The sequence below is a fragment of the Leopardus geoffroyi genome, chromosome D1, assembly GCF_018350155.1.
Source record: "Leopardus geoffroyi isolate Oge1 chromosome D1, O.geoffroyi_Oge1_pat1.0, whole genome shotgun sequence".
Taxonomy (NCBI): Eukaryota; Metazoa; Chordata; class Mammalia; order Carnivora; family Felidae; genus Leopardus; species Leopardus geoffroyi.
In genome coordinates this window covers 90,063,029-90,086,255 of record NC_059329.1, presented here as the reverse complement: position 1 = coordinate 90,086,255, position 23,227 = coordinate 90,063,029, and the positions used below count along the sequence as shown (strand labels likewise).

Here is a 23,227-nt window from a genome sequence, read left to right as displayed (position 1 = left end):
CTCGTCTGTAAAATGGGGATAGTAAGAGTGACCAATCCCCTGGGCAATCGGGAGCATGGAATGTGTGAATAATGATCGAGCACTCAGAACAGCTGACACACTGTGCTATGGGGGTGTGTGTTCGAGACATACAGACACATGCTTTATTCCATCTACTTGCCTCACAGCAAGTCCATGAATTAGATGCTATAACTGCCTTCTTTTTCAGATGAGGAAAGGGAATCTCAGAGGGGTTGGGTCCCTTAATGAGGGTCACAGGGTTAGGAAAAGACAGCGGTGTGTGATCTGAGCCCAGTGATCTGACATCAGAGCCCTGCCCCGAAAGCTCCGTCCTGCGGCCCCCTAATCAGACTCGCTAGGCAATCTGCAAGCACTTCCTCAGAGTCTGCAAGCAACGGTCTGGTACATGTCCTACCCCCGGCAGGTGGCCTACCCCGCCTTTCCAAGTGTATAACAAGCCATGCTTCATACTCTTAGGTGAGGGGCTTTCCGGTCAGCAGAACACATGTGGCAACAAGACAAGGTCCAAGCTGGCCCTAGGAAGCCAGAGTGGTGTCTCAAGCTGGGGACTCCTCGTCTCTGCAGAAGAACCACGACTACCACTGTTGTGGCCCAGCTGGAAGAATAATCTAAATACAGCCCAAGTGAGCAAATCTGGTGACCACCTCCTGTGCGCATCCAACCTCTGAAGCAGTGAGGTTTTGGTGGGTCCACAGGCGCCAAAACGTAGACGTAAAGTAGCAGCGGGAGCAGCAACCCCAGTGGCCCGGGCCCTGTGTCCTGGAGCTGGGCCAAGCGTTCCCAATCCCTTGTCACTAGATGTATGCCCGTCCTGTTCATCACAGCATCCCCAGTGTGAGGGATGGTGCCGGGCACAGAGCAGGCACTCAATAAATGCCTTCAGCTCAGTGGAAAAAAAACGTGTATTCACACACCCTGGTAAGGCAGGTGCTACCAGTATTTTATGATTCCTATTTTCCAGACGGCAGAGTGGCTCAGAGGTGATTTAACTTGTCTAAGTTCACATAAGATGCAAGTAGAAGAGTCCAGGCCTAGAACCCAGATACTTCTCCATCAAAAAACCACACGCTGGGTGGGAGGGCTCAGTCGGTTAAGCGTCCGACATCGGCTCAGGTCATGACCTTGCAGTTTGTGGGTTCGAGCCCCGCGTCGGGCTCTGTGCTGACAGCTTGGAGCCTGGAGCCTGCTTCGGATTCTGTGTCTCCCTCTCTCTCTCAAAAATAAACATTAAAAAAACAAAAAACAAAAAACAAAAACAACCATGTGCTGGGGGAACACACTACCTTCTCTCCTTTCCTGATATAAACGTCTCGATTCCCCCAAACAATCCTAATCTGAGACACGCGAAGATTTTCCCCCTCAAGCTCCAGGCTTTATGTTCATTTCTTTCTGGCCACACTCAAACATGAACGAAAAGCTACGATGTTCCTGGAGGTCGCTGTTTCAACGAGTAACTATACAGAAAGATGCGAGTAAGATGCTAGACGACACGCAGACGTGTGCTGCAGACAGTTGAGGGAAGGAGGCAGTTTGGGATTTTTCTCGAGTCTATTAGCTGTGACCATCTGGGGTGCTGCTGGAGTACTGTCTGCTCTCAGTTTAGATAACTAAAAGCCAGGTGGGGGCTTCTATGTGTGTATGTTTCAGAATTCAGGCTTGAAAGAAAATATCTTCTTCATTCTGTGATGTCAAGCACAGAGCTGAGGGGTTGAAACCTGGGGCCATCACTTCTAACATTTTTTTTCCTAATGTTTATTTATTTTTGAGAGTGAGAGAGAGACAGAACCTGAGCAGGGGAGGGGCAGAGACAGAGAGGGAGACACAGAATCCGAAGCAGGCTCCAGGCTCTGAGCTGTCAGCACAGAGCCCGACGTGGGGCTTGAACTCACGAACTGCGAGATGATGACCTGAGCCGAAGTCGGACGCTTAACCGACTGAGCCACCCAGGTGCCCCTCTGGGGACATCACTTCCGGCTGCTGCTGAAGCAACTTACTGCACTTTCATGAGCCCCAGCTGCCTCCATGTTTAAAATGGCAGCAGTGGCAGTGGTGGGAAAAAGAGTAGCCGAATCCTTGGATTACTGGGAAGGTAAAATACAATATATAGGTAAAGTGCCTGGCAAGCGTTTGCCCTCAGTTAATGCCAGTTCTTCTTGCTTTTTTATTGTGTAAAATATGCATGTAACTTATAAAATTTGCCATTCTCACCCTTTTCAAGGGCATCGTTCACTGGCACTAAGTACATTCACATAGCTGTGCAACTCTCACCACCCTCCACCCCCAGAACTTGTCATCATCCCCAACTGGATAATGCTAACTCTGAGTGTTCACGTTCTTTCCATTCTCCTCACCAACTTCTCTGGACCAGAGGCAGAGGCTGGAGAAGCCTCGCTCTGGCAGGGGGGTGTGTGTGGGGGGGCAATGAGAATGGAAGAGAGGGTAAGGATTGAATGAGCTCCTTTTTAGGGCGATATGTCTCCTAAAACACGAAAGCAGGTGGATTTTCCTCAGGAAAGCAAACGGGTCCAGAGATTTTAAAACACTACCTTGCGTGTAACCACTTGAAGTTTTAAGAACACAAGAGGGAGCGCTTTAAAATGAATGGGAAACGACTGCAGATCTTAGCAGGCTCATTTGTGTCTCCGAAAGCAGGCTCTCTCCAGATCTGCCCACTTTGGCAGGCGAGAAGCAGCAATCACATTCACTCGAGAAATTATGATGTTACATAACTCAGTGGTGCCCGGCCTCGTTTCTGCTCGGTGTGTAAAATGTCATCTTGTATTAATTCATTAACTAGATTCACTTTTCTTAAGAGCTTAATGAGCCTGCTGGCCAAATTACTAATATCAGAGTTGCCTGGGACCTGAGTTCTAAGTGCATAATCCATGGATAATGAAGTTTCCATTTATTCTGGCTGTCCCTCAAGCCAATGCCCTCTGCTCCGCTGTCAGCTGGAATTCCTGTCCTGTATCCGCTGTTTCCACTACATTAATTGCAGGCAATCTGGTTACTACCCGGAGACCACGGTGCTCTCAAAACCGCCAGCAGCTCCCGTCATGCCTGGGGTAGAGCAGGCTGTGTTGTCCCCAGCGCCAGGGGGTGTCTCCACCGCAGAGTCATCTCAGATTTGTACGGTTATCACCACAGTCTTCTGGCAGAGGGCATTCAGGTGTCCGGAGGAGGAGGGCCTCTTTCTAATTCACGGAGAGGCGCTGTCTGGCCTGAGGGAGGCACGAAAGCAGCCGGCGCTCGTGACTGGGTGTCTCTTTGCTTCTAAACTATTCCTTCCTCCAGACGCAAATCAGATTGCCCAGGAGACGCAATTTCTCACCTAGCACACTGGCCAGCGCAAAGTTTGATTTCACATTTTGCTGGCCAGGTCTGGGGAAAACAGGTGTAATTATCCATGCACGGTTGATGGGAGGGTGAACTGGTACAGCCCAGGTGGAGACAGGGCTCGCAATACACAGCAAAATAAAAACGTACATATTCTTTGGTGCAACCATTCCGCTCTCTAGAGTCTATCTGACAGATACACTCACACAGATGAGAAATGACTTTTTAATGTGAGTGTTCATGGATGCATCATTTGTAATAGCACACACATCGGAAACGATCTAAATGTCTATCAATTGTGGCCGGGCTACATGAACCATTAGTTGTGATATCCACACAATACCACACCTCTCGAAAAGATCAGGGCAGCTCTACATACACTGATATGGAACCATCTGAAAGATATCTTGATACGTGAAAAGAAGCAAAGTTCAATAAAGAATGCATGGAGGGGCTCCTGGGTGGCTCAGTCGGTTAAGGGGCCGACTTCGGCTCAGGTCACGATCTCGCAGTTCGTGGGTTCGAACCCCTTGTCGGACTCTGTGCCGACAGCTCAGAGCCTGGAGCCTGCTTCGGATTCTGCGTCTCCCTCTCTTTCTGCCCCTCCCCTGCTCACACTCTGTCTCTAAAATAAATACACATTTTAAAAAATGCATGGGACGTTGTTTTTTTTTTTAATTTTCATTCTTGAGAGAGAGAGAGACAGAGACAGAGACAGAGACAGAGAGTGAGCGGAGAAGGGGCCGAGAGAGAAGGGAGACACAGAATCCGAAGCAGGCTTCAGGCTCTGAGCTGTCAGTACAGAGCCTGATGTGGGGCTCGAACTCAAGAACCATGAGATCATGACCTGAGCCGAAGTCGGACGTTCAACCGACTGAGCCACCCAGGAGCAAGACTGTGTGGAACGTTTCTAGGACACACAGAACTGGTAATGCTGGGAGCTCCCAGCATGGAGGGCAGAGGTGAGAGACATTGGTTCACCCCTTTCTTTCTCTTTGTATTGTATTATCCATTCTAAAACCATGCCTACCGTCAACCAACTTTGTCACTGCCTACGCTGACCGTACGTCTTGGTTTCCCTTCCTTCTCTCCCTGTAACGTACGGACCCCTCGGGGTTCATGCCTCACCATTGTTCCCTCACTTGAGACCCCTGACTGGCTCACCACGCCCTGAGAATGGCATCCAAGCCTGACCCCCGGAGTCCAGAGTCCTTGTTGGAATGTTCACTGCCCTGTTCAGACCGACTCCTTATCACTCCCCTGAAAAATCAACTCCTGTGTGCCTTTTATAAAAAAAAAAAAAAAAAATTATTTTTAAAGTATACTTTCCTCCAGATTATATATTTTAAAAAGTCAGGTTGATCGAAGTATATATAATTTACACACACTCCGATGCACCCTTTCAAAATGTGCAGTTAGAGTTGAACAAAGTGAAACAGCTGCATAACCACGACCACAAACAAGATACAGAACCTTTCCATCCCTCCAGTTCTCTGTGCTCCTCTGTTGTCATTTCACCGCCCCTGGAAAACACTCATCTGGTTCTGTCCAAAGAGATTCACTTTTTCCAGAAAGTCATGTAACTGGAATTATACAGTACATAGCCCACTGTATCTGGCTCCCTTCACTTGGCATGATGCTTCTGAGATTCATCCATATTCCTGGGTATTAGTACTTCCCTCTTTGAAAATGCGGAGTTGGGGTGCCTGGGTGGCTCAGTCAGTTAAACGTCCGACTTCAGCTCAGGTCACGATCTCGCCGTTCCTGAGATCGAGCCCCGCGTCGGGCTCTGTGCTGACAGCTCAGAGCCTGGAGCCTGCTTCAGATTTTGTCTGAGATTTTCTCTCAAAAATAAATACACATTAAAAAATTTTTTTAAATGCAAGTAGCATTCTGTTGTACGCAGGGATCACAATTTGTGTTGAGAGCAGGAACTGGGTGGTTTCCGGTTTCTGGAATGCAGGTCTTTGTGCTGACAAATATTTTCGTATTTCTTGGGTTTATACCTGAGGGGTAAGGCTGCTGGGTCCTACGGGGAGTGTAGGCTTCTTAGAAGAAACTCTCACACTGTTTCCTCGGGGCGGCTGCAGCATTTTCCCTTCCCGCAGCCACTCTGCATCCTCACCAGGACTTAATGTGGCTAGTCTTGAATTGCAGACATTCCGATAGGCGTGTAGTTACAGCTCACGGAGGTTTTAGGTTGCATTTCCCAGGGACTAATGACGCCGCTGAGCCTCTGTTCCCGTGCTGATTCACCATACGCAGGTCTTCTTTGCTGAAGTGTCTATTTACCTCTCTTGCCCATTTTAAAATTTGGTCGTTTGGCTACTTGGTGAGGAGTAAGAATCCTTTGTCCGTTTTGGGACCCAATCCCTTTTCCAGAAATGTGTTTTGCAAATATTTTCTCCCCTGTCTGTGGCTTGTCTCTTCCTTTACAGTGCCTTTTTGAAGAGAGAGTGTTTAAAATTTGTCTTATGAAGTCTACTGTATTAATTATTTCTCTTACGTTTCCTGCTTTTTGTGTGCTCTCCAAGAAATCTTTGCCTGGAAGAAATTTTACAGCTTTAGCTCCCACATTTACATCTCTGATCCACTGCAACTTAATTTTTGTTTATGGTTCAATGTTCTTTTCCCCCCTCCCTCTGGATATTCAGTTGTTCCAGAACCATTTGTTGAAAGCCTACGCTTTCCGACTGAATTACCTTGGCACCTTTGTTGCAAATCAATTGACCATACAAGCCTAGGTCTCCTTCTAGATTCTCTATTCTGTTTGACTGAACCATATACCAATCTTTATGCCACTAAGTATGTTGATAACTGGAGCTTTATAGTAAGTCTCAAAATCAGGTAGGGTGCGTCCCTTATGCTTTTTTTTTTCCTTCTAAACTGAGCTTTATTTCTGATTATAAAAATCCATTAAAATTAAAAGCAAAATAGAAATGTTCACACACACACCCCACGTCCGAAACCTACTAGGACAAAACAGTTAAGAGTTTGGTGTAAATTAGGGCTTGGCAAACTTTTTCTGTCAAGGGCTGGACAGTAGTATTTCATGCTTTGTGGGGCATATAGTTTCAGTCACAACTACTCTACTGGTGTAGCACAAAAGCGGCTGAGGATACACTGGTGAATGAGGACGGTTGTGTCCCAATCACATTTTATTTACATAAACGGGCAGCAGCTCGGACTTCGCTCACTGGCTGTTAGTTTCTTTTTCTTTCTTTCCGTTTTTTTTTTTTTTAATGTTTATTTCTGAGACAGGGAGAGACAGCGCATGAGTGGGGCAGGAGCAGAGAGAGAGAGGGAGGCACAGAATCTGAAGCAGGCTCCAGGCACAGAGCCCGACGCGGGGCTCGAACCCACGGACCGCGAGATCATGACCTGAGCCGAAGTCGGTCGCTCAACCCACTGAGCCACCCAGGCGCCCCTGGCTGTTAGTTTCTTGACCCACAGTGTAAATCCTTCAAAACTTCTCTGTGGATGCCCACGCACACTTTCGCTCCTGCTGTCCAGATATTTCTGCATGTGGGCATCTCTCCTCACCCGCCCACACCTTTGTTAAAGAGTAGCTGTGAAGTATCCCACTATATACACGCATCACAACTTACTTAACACTCTGCTGATGAGATGTACATTTAGGCTGCCTTTTTTTTTTTTTTTTCTATTACCAAAGATGCAACAACAACATTCAGGTAGACGGAGCAGACCGTGAGAGCCGCGAGGGTGGGCCCAGGCTTGCTTCTGTCCCCCATGCTACAGTTGGTGCCCAACACAGTGTTGAGTAAGTTAGAGACCCTATAAGGGTCTCTGTAGATATAATTAAGGTAAAGCTCCCGAGATGAGATCATCCCGAATTAGAAGGGCTCTCAATCCCATGATGAGTGTCCTTATAAGCAGAGAAAAGGAGACGAGACAAAACAAGACAAGGGAGAAGGCCACGGAAAGATGGAGGCAGAGACTGAAGTCACTGTTGCCCCAGCCGAGGACAGACTGGAATTGCAGCAGCCACCAGAAGCCAGGAGAGAGGCGTGGACAGACTCCCCTCAGAGCCTCCACAAAGAGCCAACACTGCCAATCCTTTAACCCCAGGCCCCTGGCCTCCAGAATGGCGAGAGAACGCATTTCTGTTGTTTTAAGCCATCCAGTCTGTGGGGATCTGTTACGGTGAACACAGGAAGCAAATATGCCATCCTATGAAGCAGGCCATTTTACAGATGAGGAAATGGGAACACAGGGGTGTCAAGGAACGTGCCCACTGGTCCAAAGCTTCAGTTATCATTCACGACTATCATTACAGCTTCCCAGCAGAGAAACCGGGAAGAGCCCAGGCGTCTGGGTCCAGAACCCCTGCTCTTCACCCATGACTCGTTTTCATTTTTCACACGCTCTCAAGAGGCAGTCCTGGTGGCCCAGGGCCAGGCTGTCTCCTGGGAGTCCTCCTCAGGGCCACGCAATCTTGTAAAGAAGAAGGTACTCCCCGAGTACTTTTTCCTGTCTGTAAACTAACGTTGGAACACGATCATTCACAATCTCCTCATTTACAGAGAGACTCAAACACTGAATAAGAAGACGAGGGGAACTCTGAAGCTGAGTGAAGCCTGGTCTTGCCAATCTTCAAGAGGGGAAAACCGAAGCCCAGAGGGGTTAAGTAACGTACTGAGGGTCACACAGCAAACAGCTGGCACAACTAGCATTTGCACTCAGGAGTCTGAGGCCCAAATCCATCACATTTCGCCTGCCCGTTTGCCACCCCACCACAGTGCTCCAGCAGTGGGGTTGTCTTCCTTCTCCAAGAGCTCCCATGTAGACTGCATCCTACACTCTGGTCAACATATTCTGGAGAGTCTTCCAGAGTAAGTGAGATGGCGAGAGACAGTCCGTGAAAACGGGGACCTTGGTCAAACAGGTGTGAGGAAAACTGGACTGAACAAATCAAACTAGTCTCTTGGTAGCTGTTCAGAGCGCAGGCTCTGGAACCCAAGTGTTTAGATTCAATTCTCAGCTCTGTCACTTATGAGCTGTGTGACCTAGGTCAAGTTACTTCTCCTCTCTGCACCTCAAAACCCTCATCTGTGAAACAGGGTCATAGTAGAATCCACCTCGTAGGGTTGACTAGGGACACAAAGAGAAAATACATTTAAAAAGTTTAAAACAGTATCTGGCACACAGTAAGTACTCAGCAAACCCTAGTTATTATTGGTCGTTATAGTACAGGACTTCTCAGAGGCTTTATTTTATTAGGCAAACATTCACCGCGATGCTCCACAAGAGGCTGTGACCACTTCACCAGCCTCGGTGCTACCTGGGATGGACAGAACACTCATTGTATTCCAAAACAGCACATTCCCAACATTCTGGAAGTTGTCTCTTCACAAATCAGATAGGGGCATCCCTGGCCCTGTTGCCAGGTGGGAAGTTCTGTGGCTGCAGCTGCCAACTTAACAGGTGGAAGCTGAGAAGCAAACGCCTAGGCTCCCCCCTTCCCCCCCGCCCCCGGTCCCTCTTCCTGCAGCAGTGGCCGCCACCTCCAGGCCGCAGCTGGTTGGGGCCCAGCAGCACAATCACTGACTGACGCCGGCCAAGCACCAGGAGCCTTAACTGTGCAGCTGCTGCTGAGCGTGAAATGTGAGCTTCCGTCGGGAGGGGTATATGACGCCCCGGCATCTTGACACCTAGTGAGACAACTCTGCCGGAGCTGATCGTATTCAAATGCGCACAAGGCCCAGGGCCGCCCCGGGTCTGCTCTCCGGGTCTGCACACAAAATCAGCTCACTGGTGCTACGCCTGCCCGTGAGGCCTTATCACCCAGGGAACTGCTGAGTGTGCGCCCTTGGAGCTTCCGAATGCAGACAACTTTCTGAATAATTTAGGGGAAATGGCTGCTAACGGAAGCATTACAAGAGGGGCTCCCAAGAAGGAGCTTTATTGACCATGAACGAGTTCACCACTTCCAGAGATTTCCGAAAATCCTAACAACTTGGGCCCCCACACCTAAGGGGGAAGGGAGACCTGTTTTGCATACACTGGGGGGCTGATGCTCCCATCCCAGCGTCCCAGCCGGCAGGACAAGGACTCCTCAAAGGGGAGCACAAGACACAGCTGATCCTCACAAGCACAGAGCAGCCCCTGGCAGGTCCTCGTCCTGGTCCTAGTCTCAGACCTTCCACCACGGCCACCCCTGTCCCAGCCACGCCTCCCTGCCCCACCCCCACTCACCCTCTAGCCTTTTCCCCCTTAGCTGCACAGCAGTCCTTCTAGAAGCTAAATGCCTTTGTTCATGTGAATCCTCTGCTCAATACCTTCCAGCAGCTTCCCACATACTCAGTACAAAGTCCGAATCTTCCCCATGGCCTCCACTCTTGCCCCTTCCCAGCTTCTATGCTACAGACTCAGTGGCCTCCTTTCTGGGGTTTCAGAACACACCAAGCACGCACCTGCCCCAGGGCCTTTGCCCTTGCTATGCCCTCTGCTCTGTATGCCGCTCCCTGGGCATCTGCATCTCTCACACCGTATCCCACCCAAGTCTCTGCTCCTAGGTCAGTGTTAGTGGGAGGACTTTCGGAGCCACCGCTAAGCCTCTCCATCCAGCCCCTCCCCTGGCCTTATCTGTCTTCACAGCACTTGTCACCACGTGTCACCGTCCGCTATATTGTGTATGGAATTATCTCTTTCCTACTCAAATGTAACTGTGGGTGGGCAGAGCTGTATTCTGCTTAGTCACTGCTGTATCCCCAGTGCCCTAGATGGTGCTCCGTGAAAATATGTTGCTGGAAGTGGGCAGAGGGTCTCTAACTCTGGGGCTCTGTAGGTGTCCGTCTCAGGGCGTTGTCCTGCCAGTAACACCTGCGACCTTTCATGTGAGACTAAGCACCTCACATGCCAAGTGCTCCATGGCTGTGAGCTCGGTTAACCTCACAGGTGAGAAAAGTTAGTCTCAGAGAAGTCAGGTCGTCAGCCCCCGGTCACACAGCCAGGAAGCGATAGAGCTGGGACTTGAGCCCTCGTCTGCCTGGCCACCATCCAGAGACTCACGAGGTATGAGGACAGGTCCCACTCAGGTCTCTTGAGGTGATCTGCTCAGGGAATGTGGAACCACGCCTGCAGCTGAAATAGTCGTGTTGTTATTTGACGGGCAGCTGGCAGAGCTCAGGATGGTAGAGAACTGTGCAGGTGTTGAGTACGAAAGCACTGTCCCGTTCTTCCAGAACCTTCCCTTCCACAAATTAGATGGGGGCCACTTAACCCTCTCCCGGAGTCATCTACAGACCTACCACCTCTCAGGGCTGGGAGTGTGGAGACAGAGCGTGTGGGTTTCTCTCCGAAGGGGCCGAGACGGAGCCCAGACCCAGTCAGGCCAGGCCCAGCCTGTGCAGACCTGCAGACCCGAGCGGGCTCTGCTCCCCTGCTCACAACCCTGCCTGAACTTCCTACGTCCCAAAGGCAAAGTCCCGGCTCCGCACTGGGAGAGTGGGCTCCCCCCTCCTCTCACTGCTTGCATCCCTACCTGCCCTCGTAGGTGCTGGCCGGCCCAGCCTCGAACAGGGTGCTCACTTCTTCAGACACACCCACAGCTTTCCTGCCTGTGCCTGCTGCCTGTCCAAGCGGGTCCCACAGCCTCCTGGTTTAAAAAGGGAAACTGGGGCGGTGGGCGTGGGGGTGGGGGCGCCCGGGTGGCTCGGTCGGTTAAGCGTCCGACTCCGGCTCAGGTCCTGATCTCACAGTTCGTGAGTTCGAGTCCCCCTTCGGACTCCGTGCTGGCAGAGCAGAGCCTGGAGCCTGCTTCGGATTCTGTGTCTCCCTCTCTTTCTGCCCCTCCCTTGCTCTTCCTGTGTCTCTGTCTCTCAAAAATGAATAAATGGTAAAAAAAAAAAAAAAAAAAAAAAATTAAAAATAAGTAAAAAATAAAAAGGGAGGCTGGAAGAGTTTAATGACGGCACAGCAGAAGGCTCTCCCAGCCTCAGGCCTGGGTGGCTCCTAGGACCTAGGAGAGCCGACAGGAAGCTGGGGGGACAGATAGGCTGAATTTTTCTCTTTCCACCCCCTCTACCTTCTGCTAGGTGCTTCCCACTGGCCACAGCCAACGGAAGCCAGAGGGTAGGAATGCCCTGCTGACGCAGCCTGGGGAAGGGGGACCGTGTGTGCGGCGAGGAGAAGCGGGGGGATGGGCCGCAGGGGGTGCGGCAAGAGCAGGACCCCAGCTTCTCTGCTGCAACCTCACCCCCTTTCCCCATTGCAGCCTAGCAAATTCTACCTTGCTCCTGGCCTTTGCTCAAATGCCACCGCTTTCATGAAGAAAGCTGTCCCCTCTGTTGGGATGACCTGGGTCCTTCCCTCTGCCGGGCCCGCTCATGACATCTCGCTGTATGCCGCGTGTGACATCAGGCTGGCAGCGAGGGGGCTGAGGCGGTACGGGAACGGCCCGCGGCCCCTCTGGCTCAGTGGGAGCACTGGACACCTGTGCTCACGACCCCACTCGGGCAAGCGCCTTCCCTCGGGGCTGGCGCCCGTGCCCGCTCCCCCTTGGTGTGGAAATCAAGGAAGCCCAAGCAAAGGAGAAAAGCGAAGGCTATTTATTCAGAGTTTGCTGTAGCAAGGGAGTCAGCCGCGATCGCTTGCAATCGGGCAGAGACTCAAAGGCGGGCAGCGGAGTGGGAAGAAGGACAGGCTTGAGGTGTGCCCTGTGGGGGCGGCTGGTGTGGGGAGCTAGAGACGGGGCATCCTGATCCCGTGAGATTGGTGAGGGCTGCATATCTGGCTTACGCTGGTTGGCCCTAAGCTGGAAACCGGGACAAAGCGTAGGGGAGCTGTCGGTTGTCAGTTAAGTGTTGGAGGTTTGGGGCCCATTGTTACCAGGGTTATTGTTTGACTTCCTGGCTGGTTACTGCAGTTAATGAGTTGGTGTCCTGGGCTGGTTGCTGGAGGCTGTGGGTCACAGTTCTGCTTTTTTTCTTTCTTTTTTTTTAATGTTTATTTTTGAGAGAGAGAGAGAGAGAGAGAGAGAGAGAGAGAGAGAGTACAGGGGAAGGGCGGGATGGGGGTGGACAGAGGATCCAAAACAGCACAGAGCCCGATGCCAGGCTCAAACTCAAGAACCGCAAGATCATGACCTGAGCCAAAGTCGGATGCTTAACGGACTGAGCCACCCCGGTGCCCCTCAGAGTTCTGCTTTTACACATGGTCTAGCCACTGTAGGTCCGTATATTTAGCCTTTCACCAACTGTGCAACCCTCATCCCTGAGTCTGGCCCAAATCCCACCTAGGCTTGAGTCTCTGTGACACTCTGGGCCAGCCTCATGCTCGGTTCCCTCACTTGTAAAGTAGGGCCGATAAATGCCCCCCCTCCCGCCCCTCCCCGCAGCAGCACCGCGGGGTTCAGCGCTGACACAGGTGAAGTCCTGACATGGACAGTACAGTCTGCATAGACAGTCGCTACTATTAATATGCACCTGTCCACTGACACAGGGAAGTAAGGGGTCGTGTGAAGGGGGACAGGTGTACCCCTGCAAAGGGGCAGCGTGCATGGTGGTTAGTCCATGTTTGGGAGTTGGAGTGACTGGCTGAGACTTCTGGTTCTGCCCTAGACCACATGACAGACCTTGGACAATGTCCTGCACCTTTATGAGCCTGTATAAAACTGGGATTGGAAACCTGTATACAGCACACAGTTGATATGAACATTAAAGAAGTCTGAAGTCTGAAGTCTGAACCAAGTGAAGCACTGTGAGCTCGCTTCTGTGACCTTCTAGCATCTGTGCAGTCTGGTCCCCTCCCACCCAGTTAAAAAGGGGCTCGTGGGTGCTGACCGGTGAAGGGGAATGCTACCCAGCGGAAGGCAGGGAGGGCAGCAGGATGGTAGGGATGCAGAGGCTGTGGCCTTCCAAGGATGGAAGGGAACTGACACTCCCTGGTGGTCTGGTCATTAGAATTCCACGCTCTCGTCATGGTGGAAGGAAGAGATGAGGAGGGAAGTCTGGCTGGGCGCACATGCGTTTATCCGCTGACGAAGCCCAGACTGTGGGTCGGGCCATGTGCTCAGTGCTGGGGATTACACGATCAAAGCAGCAGAGACCTACCCTGGAGGAGCTCAGTGCATGGAGAAGCCCTGGGACGCACTTCTCTCCAGCACCCCATGATTACCTTGACTGCCTGCGGCCCGTTCTCTCCAGCATGGAAGCTTCCAGGAGCTGTCTTGGCCACTGCACGCCAAAGGCATCCTCTACCCACCCTGACTTGCTTGTTTAAAAGAAAAAAAAAATCCCGTGGGGCTGCAGCACCTTCATGGGTCCCTATTCCAAGCATCTCATGTCCCAATTTAGCTGCAGATTGAAAAAGTTTAATTTAAAGGGCAGACCAGCAAATGACTGAATCAAAAGAGAACCACGAAAAACCCCACTGAACCATTACCATGGTAACTCAAGTTTCTAAAATTAACTGGAAGAGTGGTGGATGGGAAAATCCACGCTGCCAGCTTATTCCATGTCAGATGGACCACAGCAGGAGCCATCCTGGCCTGAGCCTGAGGGAAATTAGGGGACCCATCCACTGGGATGGAGCTTGGTTTGACTTCCTGGCTGGTTATTGCAGTTAATGGGTTGGTGTCCTGGGCTGATTGCTGGAGGCTGTGGGTCACAGTTCTGTTTTTTTTTTTGTTGTTTTTTTTTTAATGTTTAAAAAAAATGTTTAAAAAAGCTAGGACCCTAGGACCATCCAGAACCAGGAGACAAGCACCGGAAGATTCAATGCAAAATGAGAGAGAGGGGAGAGGAGAAAGACATGAGAAAGTTGTAAAACTGAAGGCAGAAGGAAGCAGACATTTCCCTGGGAATTCTCAGTTGTCCTTATTCCGAAAACCGAAGGGTTTTCGGTCTTCCCCACCGAAAGGGGGTCTTACCCCCTTCCACCTGCTCTTGGGCAGAGGGGGCAGGGAAGCCTCCTGAAAGACTCTGCATTTTCAGCAGATGCTACTGAGACAGCCGGCTTGTTGCTGCTCCTGGCAAGGGGGCGTCTTGGCATGGAGGAAACCGCCCATGATCCCCGAGCCCTTCGGAGCCTGCCTAAGAACAGTGCACGCCCTCCAAGCTTACTCTCCGCCTCTGATGAGGAAGGGTGTCCGTGATAACCTGGGGAGTTAGGTGGTGAATGGCCTCTGCTTAGAAACAGGCACAGGGCAGTTACAGAACTGGCTGGAGAATAAGGAACTTAATTGGCTGTTTAAGGCAGAAAAAGGCATTTTTTAATAGGAACTCAGATTGCTACCAAAACTCAGTGATGAGGGTAATTGGAGCGAGGGCCCCCGGGTGGCCTTTTTAGAACTCTGCTCAATTGTGTAAAGACTTAAGAAAAACATGTCAACAGAAGAGTGCAGGGCAGTGGAAGGAAGGGGGTAAGAGTTTTCCAGCCCCTGCTCTGCTGCAGACCATGGAAAGCAAAAGCCCATGGGAGCCAGCAGGGGAGGGGTGTGAGGCGTGGTGACGAGCTCAAAGAATTGGGATCAATGTTCCAATCTTTCTAACCATCAGACGGGAGAGCTCTAGGACACCGTCTCTCCTGTGCACAGAGGGGTTTCAGGTGACTGAGGCTCCCCGATCTGACAGCATGGGGGCTCCTGCAATTAACTGGCTTGCTTAAAATGGATACATGGGCCTCCTGGAATCGCTGAATAAGGAGGGGTGCACAGAATTACTGTTTCTACTGTGTACCGTATCTCTTTACCTGGAGTGTTTGGTGGGAGCTGCAAAATTAAATGCTTCGCCGACATTCTTTGAACTCGATGGTCAGTTAGTTCCTGGTCCCGTAATAAGGCTCGGCGAGCTATGATACAATGGTCTGTTGAGCCTGCGGTGTCAGCGGCCAGAGTGGAATACTGCTAACTCAAGACGGATACGGGCAGCAGGGATGCTTTGATGAGTTTGAGTGTCGAGTAATCAAACACAAACAGTATTGCAGGGACAGGCCAACCTTCCCTCTTCCAGGGAGAGGAAGAATCTACCTCAGGCATGCCATTGTCAGAGCAAAGAAAATCTCATTAGTAGGAGCTGAGAAAACAACTGTCATCATCAAATATCCATTACGACCCCAAAATGCCATTCCCAGTCACCCATGAGCTGGAAGTGCCAGTGCCAGCCCTGGTTCCTGCCTTTCCTTTTCCATTCATGACCAACTCCAGTCCAGGAGCAGGTTTGCTAACGCTGTTCCCGAATTCTGGGAAGTTACCACGATCTGTTGCATGGATTCCCACTTGAACTTCCTAGCTGGCCTCCCAATGTCCAGTTTTGCTCCTCTCCATTTTCCACATTGCATTCAGAAAGCTTTTTAGGAAGTAAGTAAGATGGCAGCTATCGGACTCCAACTCCAACTTCCTAACAGTGGCCTCCAGAGGCCTCTCTGGTCTGGCCCTTGACTCTTGTACAACCTGACTTGAGCCGTTTGCCTCCTGGCACCCCACGCTCTAGCTTGGGGATCAGTGAAGTCCAGGCTGCTGCCTGTTTTTAATAAACATGATTTTCCTGGAACACAGCCATGGCTGTCCTTTTACGTACAGTCTACATCTGCCAGACTACAGCAGATAGTAGTTGCATAGTTCTAGGCTCCAGGGCACACAGAGCCCAAAATACACGGGTCTAATTTTGATTTCTGGAGCAGAGCAACACGTAATGAGCAATGAGCTGAGAGGTAGACCAGCTGCTTTCATCCAGCATACAGTCTTTGGGAAGTTACTCTAATATACAAAATGCGGCAATCGTGATAAGGTGATAGGACCACGCAGAAAGTCAACAGAGAAATCAGGAAGTCAAGGAGGAAATCAAACACCCCCTCCCCGCTATGCCTCCGCTGGCTCTTGCGTTTTGTTGCCTGCAGAAGCAGGAACAGTAGAAGATGTTCCCAAAGGAAATGACAGACTTGGTCTCAATGTAGGATATGAAATACGGGAACAGTTAAAAACGTGCTTGATCTCTGCTGCCACCACCTCCCTGTGTGGCTGGCCAATCCTGTCTGACTCTGCAATCCTGTCTTTTGAGAGGTGCCGGGGCTGTCTCTCACGGATGTTTCCTGAAATGAGGGCCTGGTGGAGGTTTTAATGTTCTCCAAGACAAGGTGCTCGAGGATCCATTCTAACAGCAGAGGCCCTCCTGGGCACCGGGCCGATGAACCTGGCTGTTCCATCATAGATGAATAACTACAGAGTTTCAGGCAGTGGAGGACTCCAAGTTACCACCTTGACTCTTTAGAGAAGAAACAATCACCGAGTATCCCCGGGGCTTTTGCAGAATCCATGTATCCCTGTCAAAAGCTTTCCAGACACCGAAGACAGGCCAGAGAACTCAGGCAAGCAGTTTTAAATACTAATGGGGCTGTGTTAAAACAAGAAAGTGAAGGCATCAAAGCCTCTGTCACTGACAGAGGACCGAAGCTGGCCTCCTTAGGAAGAGAAGTGAGGACCCACATGGACTGATGTGAGACAAAGACCGATCCCCCGACAGGCCAACAGCAGAGCCACCTGCTTATTCATGAACTGTTTACTGAGCATCCACTGGGGGACAGCCAGGGTGCCAGGCGATTCTGGGTCACGGCGACGGGGCTGGAGTCACCGGAGAATGGACAGGGAGCCCGGCGAATGCCAGAATTCCCATGGCTGCTTAGATTTTTCTTAAATTTATTTTTTGAATAGGTAACAGCTGCCTGGTTCAGAACTCCAAAGGTAAGAAAGGATTTGAAGAGAGAAGTAAAGCTGTTTCCCGTATCTGTCTTCCAGCCACCAGCTTCTCCTCCGTAAGGGCAGTCACTGGTACCCACTTTCTTTTTTTTTTTTTTTAAGATTTTTTTTAAATGTTTTATTTATTTTTGAGAGAGCGAGTGAGAGCAGGGGAGGGGCAGAGAGAGGGGAGTAGAGGACCTGAAGCAGACTCTGCGCTGAGAGTAGAGAACCCCGATGCGGGGCTCGAACTCACGTAACGTGAGATCAAGACCCGAGCTGAAGTCGGATGCTCAACTGACTGAGCTGCCCAGGCAAACGGTACCATTTTCTTTTTGTGTGGGCTTCCAGAACTAGTCCGGGCACCTGTTCACAAATATCTATTACTTTCACTACACATTTTAAATATCTATTCTTTTTAGTTAAAAATTTTTTTCACTTAATGAACCACAGCAATACATCAATTTTTTAAAACCAAGTACCATTTTGCCTATTTAATAAATGCCCATACAGCACTTACTATGTGCCAGGCTCTTTATTTTTTTAACTTTTTATTTTGAGGTAGGTTTGGATTTACAAGGGAATTACAAAAAATAGTGGAGAGAGTTCCTTTATACCCTACACCCAGCCATTCCCAACGTTAACACCTTACCCGACCACAGACTGACTGTCAAAACAAAGAGGTGACTTTAGAATGATTATATTAATTACATCCTAGGATTTATTCAGACTTTTCCAGTTCTCCACTCGTGTCCTTCTTCTGTCCTACCGCCCAACCCAGGATCCTACAGACCGTCTGTCTCTTCGAAGCTGTGAAAGCTTCTCTGTCTTTCCTGTCCTTGACGCTTTTGAAGAAACGGAGCCATTATTCTGGAGACGACCGTCCGTCTGTGCAGGTTTTTCCGATGTAGTTTCACGACTGAGGAGACCAGCCCAGAGGTGACGTGCCTTCCTCGGTGCGCCCTCCCAGAGGATGCCTGATGTTCATCTACTGACGATGTTAACCATAACCATGTGGTTAACTGAAGCTGGCATCTGCCCAGGTCCTTCACTGTCAAGTCACTATTTTTTCCCTTTGTAGTTAATACATATCTTGGAGGAGATCCTTTGAAACCATGGAAGTACCCTGTTTCTGCTTAGACTTTTACCCACTAATTTTAGTATTCATCGGGGATCTTGCCTACAGCAATTATTACTGTGCTGTTCTAATGGTGATTTTCAATTTCCCTCGTACCTTATACATTCATTAACTGGAATTTTTCTCTAAGGAAGATGTGTCCCTGCCTCCCATTTATTTATCCAGTTATTTATTTACATCAGATAGACCCATAAATATTCATCTTACTGGCCAAGCTATAATTCAATACTATTGTTATTTAATTTGTTACTCAGGTTGCTCCAACTTTTGGCCATAGGGAGCTTTTTCAGGCTGGCTCAGCTCCTGCAAACTTTTCAACACACCCTGACGACCTTTTTGTTTGTTTGAGGGACTACTTGTCTACTTTCTGGCAGCAAGTACTTCAGATCCTCGCAGCTCCCAGCCTCAGAACTGGAATCCACTCGCCACTAAAGAGCTGCGTGCTGTGCTGCTTGCAGAGATGTGCCAGAATCCACGATGGGCACCTAGGGTCCACTTCCAAGCTCTTCCTAGTATAACCTTTCACAACAACAAAAAGCCCTTGTGGACGGGTCATTTCGCAGTTCAGCAATTGTTAGAGTAACACCTGCAAGTCTTGAGGTGGCCGGGTGGCTCAGTCAGTTAAGCATCCGACTTAGGCTCAGGTCACGATCTCGCAGCTCACGAGTTCAAGCCCCACGTCGTGCTCTCAGCGCAGAACCCCTTACAGTTCCCCCGTCTCCCTCGCTCTCTGCCCCTCCCCCGCTTGCTCTCGGTCTCTCTCAAAAATAAATATATTTTTTTTAAAAACCCTCTAAGTCTTCACAAAAGACTCTGAGGCCCTCTCTGACCATAGGTCCTGCTGCTCCTTCCCTTCTCACCCTGTGCGGTGGGCAACCCCCAAGATGGCAGCTTCTGATTCTCTGTTCCTGGCGTTCAAGCTCCTGTGTGATCCCTCTCCTGTGAGTCGGGCCGGACTAATTTCCTCCCTTCTAATGAAGAGACTATGGGAGACATTACGAGCCGTCACTTCCCACATCAGGTTCTAGGAAGACTGTGGCTTCTGTTTTGTCTTAGTGCTCGTTCTCTCTCCCTCCCTCGCCTGCTCTGAGGGCCACGGCGGGAGCTGTGCTACAGAGAAGTCCACCTGGCCAGGACCGGAGGGAGGCCTCCCGCTGCCAGCCAGCCAGCGAGGAGCTGAGGCCCTCATCCCAGCAGCCTGCCAGGAACAGAATCCTGGCAGCTTGGCCGCGGATCCTCCCTGCGTTGAGCCTTCAGATGACACCAAAGTCCCAGCCAATGGCACCAGCGTGAGCTCTGAGCGGGCAGCAAGCAGGAGCTATTTGTGTACAAAAGGTAAAGTCAACTCAGGTCTCCGCAGAGCTGAAAGTGAAGAGCAGTCCCATTAGTTACGGGGCTCTCCAGGTCAATCGTGTCCGGCATCCTTCCTTCCTAGGACTGTCGCTCCCTTGGTCTACTACGTCCTGCCCAACGTGACCTCCTGTCCACATCCTCGCCAGCCTTCAAGACTCAGAGGGCCACTGTGTCCCTGACTTCTCCCCCACTCTTCAGCCCTCCGACTAGAAATAACTTCTCTCTCCTACCACCTCTCAAGGCCCCTCGCCTGATCTACCTCATGGCAGTTATTCCGTCTCTTGCTGTAACGTTACCGATACAGGGGCACCTGGGCGGGGGGGGGGGGGGGGGGGGCTCAGTCGGTTAAGCATCCAACTCTTGGTTTCGGCTCAGGTCATGATCTCACGGTTTCACGAGCTCGAGCCTCGCATCAGGCTCCGCACTGACCTGAGGGAGATTCTCTGTCTCCCTCTCTTTCTGCCCCCTCCCCCCTCACGCTGTCTCTGTCTCTCTCAAAATAAATAAGTAAACTTAAAAAAAAAAATTAGAGTTACTGATACAGCCAATTTCCTACCAAGAAAACCCTAAATTTCTTGAGGGTTGGATTCCCATTTCAGTCATGTTTATAACCTGTTTCCTCTTGCTTCTAAGCACTAAGTAGTCCAGGCTTACACACGTATAGCGGGTACTTTATAGTATCTGTAGAACCAGTAAGTAATAATAAGCCTTAAATTATAGGTTTAGAATCTGCTTATCGTCACAATGCTTATCACACACTGTATTAGCCATTATAAGCATTATTATCACCCCTCAGTAGTTCATAAATGCATGTTCTCTTTTCTCATAAGGATTTGGTTCTCTGGACTCCCCATGGTTTTCCTCCCCAGTGTTACAATTTCCAAGTTTAGAGGAAACAAGAGATAATCCCTGGCCAAAAGTTGAGGGCCTCTGGCTTAATTCTGTTGTTCTTAGGTATCACGTGTCCCTTCTGGTGATGCCTTCACCCAGAGCAACAAGGAGACACTCGTGTTAATACCAACCTCAAACCTCTACCGGAGACTCAGGGCAGAAGCTTCCAGGGAAAAGAACCAACAGAATTCCTGTCAATTAATATTCGACGCATCATTTCTGAGAGTTTGCTGCCCCCCCCCCCCATCACCCAGCATAGCTCTCTCGCAATAGTATCTGTGTCCAATTGCACTAATTGAACACACAAATGAGGGAGAGAAAGGAAGACTGGGCTAATTGTATTTTTTTTGTGGGCTCCAGAGGAGGAAAACTCCTAATCAGTCATGATTACAGACTCCCCTTGTGGTCTCCATGGTACAGACTGAGGTTGGCGCTTTTCTGGAGCATCTTGTCTGATGGCAGATAAACAGGCTTATCTTAACCCTTTCTCGCTCTGCACAGACTTTGAGTGATAAGAGATGGTGCAGATCTTGCTTCCTTTGGTTCAGAAGATCCACTAACCATGAGTCTTCAGCTGAAGATGCTGTCACTTGTAGCACTTCTGCCACGACTGGTTCCCTTTGTGGATATAGGATGATGCACGAGGGGCGCCTGGGTGGCTCGGTCGGTTGAGCATCCGACTTTGGCTCAGGTCACGATCCCACCGTTCTTGGGTTCGAGCCCCGCATCGGGCTCTGTGCTGACAGCTTGGAGCCTGGAGCCTGCTCTGGATCCTGTGTCTCCCTCTCTCTGCCCCTCCCCCACCCAAGCTCTGTCTCTGTCTCTGTCTCAAATATACATCAAAACATTAAAAAAAAAATGAAAAAAAAAAAAAAAGAGATGATGCATGAACAGCCCTGTGAACGTGTTGAACGACACGACATGCATGAACATGTGAACGACACTGGGGGGTCAAAAAACCCTACAGTGCTGGCCCTGTGAGCCTGCATCCATCCTGCTCCTTGAAAGTCACGTCCCAAGGGGTGCCTGGGTGGCTCAGTTGGTTAAGGGTCTGACTCTTGATTTCGTGATCTCACAGTTTGTGAGTTCAAGCCCTGCATTGGGCTCTGCTGACAGCGTGGAGCCTGCTTGGGATTCTCTCTCCCTCTCTTGCTGCCCCTCCCCTGCATGCTCTCTCAAAATAAATAAATAAACTTAAAAAAAAAAAAGTCGCTTCTCAAGAAGCAGAGAGGAGGAACAGAGGTGCCGGAGGCAAAGGGCCTTGGGCTTTCACTCAATGCAGAGATGAGCTGTGGGCCTCCTTCCGCCTTTCACACTGATGACGGTCAACTGTGGGGTGAGCCCTGCTGATGGTGCAAATCTCAGGAAAATGCCCCAGCCCGCAGACAGCAAGAAGGGACCACAGTTTTGTCACCTTAACTTATCCTAAACTCACACGGGTCTTGTTAGAACTAAGAGTGCAGCACATCCAAATTGAATGGGATACTGAACATTGATCTTGAGCCCCAGCTGAGCTTGGAATATATCCATCTCCGTTCCAGAGAATTCTGGCCTCCTCTCAGTCAAGAACGAGAAGGAGCTGGGAGCCCGGGGGAAGATGGGGTTGGCGAGGCACAAGGGCCGGTGGTCTGAGCCTGCAGACTTCTGCAAAGCGAGTGTGACAAAATGACCCAAACAGGCTGCTGGCAGGAGACAGGAATGTCTAAGGGTATAATGCGACTTTGGGAAAACTTTGTAAATGTAAGAACCAGAGGAGAACAGAAACCATTAGCAAAGAAACTCCAGTGACAATAGGAGAGTCCCCAAATGCCTGGAGAAGGGCACAAGCCCCACGAGCTCAGCCCCACTGTATATCCCGGAGAGACGCAGGAGGCAGAGGACTGGGCCTGGGCCTCCACTGGCTGGCTGGCTCGCTCTCCAGCTCTGGGCAAACTGCTTGCTCTCTCTGTGCCTCAGTTTCTCACCTCCTTATGCTGTGCCTGACACAGCGTGAGGACTTGGCTCAGACCCGACCCACCTGTCATGCTGCTTTTACGATGGAGAGGTATCCGGGGTGTCGTGCCCGTGGCCTCCTGATTCTCCTCTGGCACGCACACTGTAAAACGTTTCTGTCTCACTTCGGCAAGTCTGCCCATAAATACATTCAGCCCCAAATTGCTTTAATTACAGAATGAGGAAATTGCTTCACTTGGCAAAAGGTTCTTCCCGGTCTACTAATGGCAGTCTGGTATGTGCGTGTGTGATGGGTTTTTTTTTTTCTTACTAAAGCCATCGAACTTAATGAGAATTGGAAGAGGGCCATGGAACCAGAATTCACTGGGACCCATCCTGGCCCTTCCGGTGAGCTGTAACTGCTTGCGGAAATCACACGCCATTCCAGATAGGAACCACTGACCTCAAAGAAACGGAGTACTTCAAAAATCAAAAGTGGTCACTGACTAAGACAGCATGAGCTCGCGAAGAGGGGAAAAGGCTGAGAGGCCTTTTCGTGGTTGTGTATTTGGAAATGGGAAGCTCAGAGAACGTACTCTGTTAAATAAAAACAAGACCCTGTAATGATTACAGTTAGACACAATCTACGCTTCTCTCTTTGCTCTGGAGATTCGAGAAAGTTCTTTACAAGCATCCAAATATCACCTCTGTTGCAACCAGCAGAAATCTCCCAAGATGGCCAACACTCAGGATCTGGCTCTCGCCACCCGCAGGTGAGACTGAAGACGGCCTTTTTAGGGCCGTGTTTCCTGCCCGGGGAGTGGCTGCCCTTGGACGTGGAATGGGATTGTGAAGATGATGCC

The 23,227-nt window shown here is 50.2% G+C and overlaps 1 protein-coding gene across 5 annotated transcripts in view; it reads right to left on the bottom strand.

Annotated features, from left to right (window-relative positions):
* LDLRAD3 (low density lipoprotein receptor class A domain containing 3) overlaps window positions 1-23,227 on the bottom strand; it is a 245,492-nt gene that overhangs the window by 5,701 nt on the left and 216,564 nt on the right. The window lies entirely within an intron of this gene.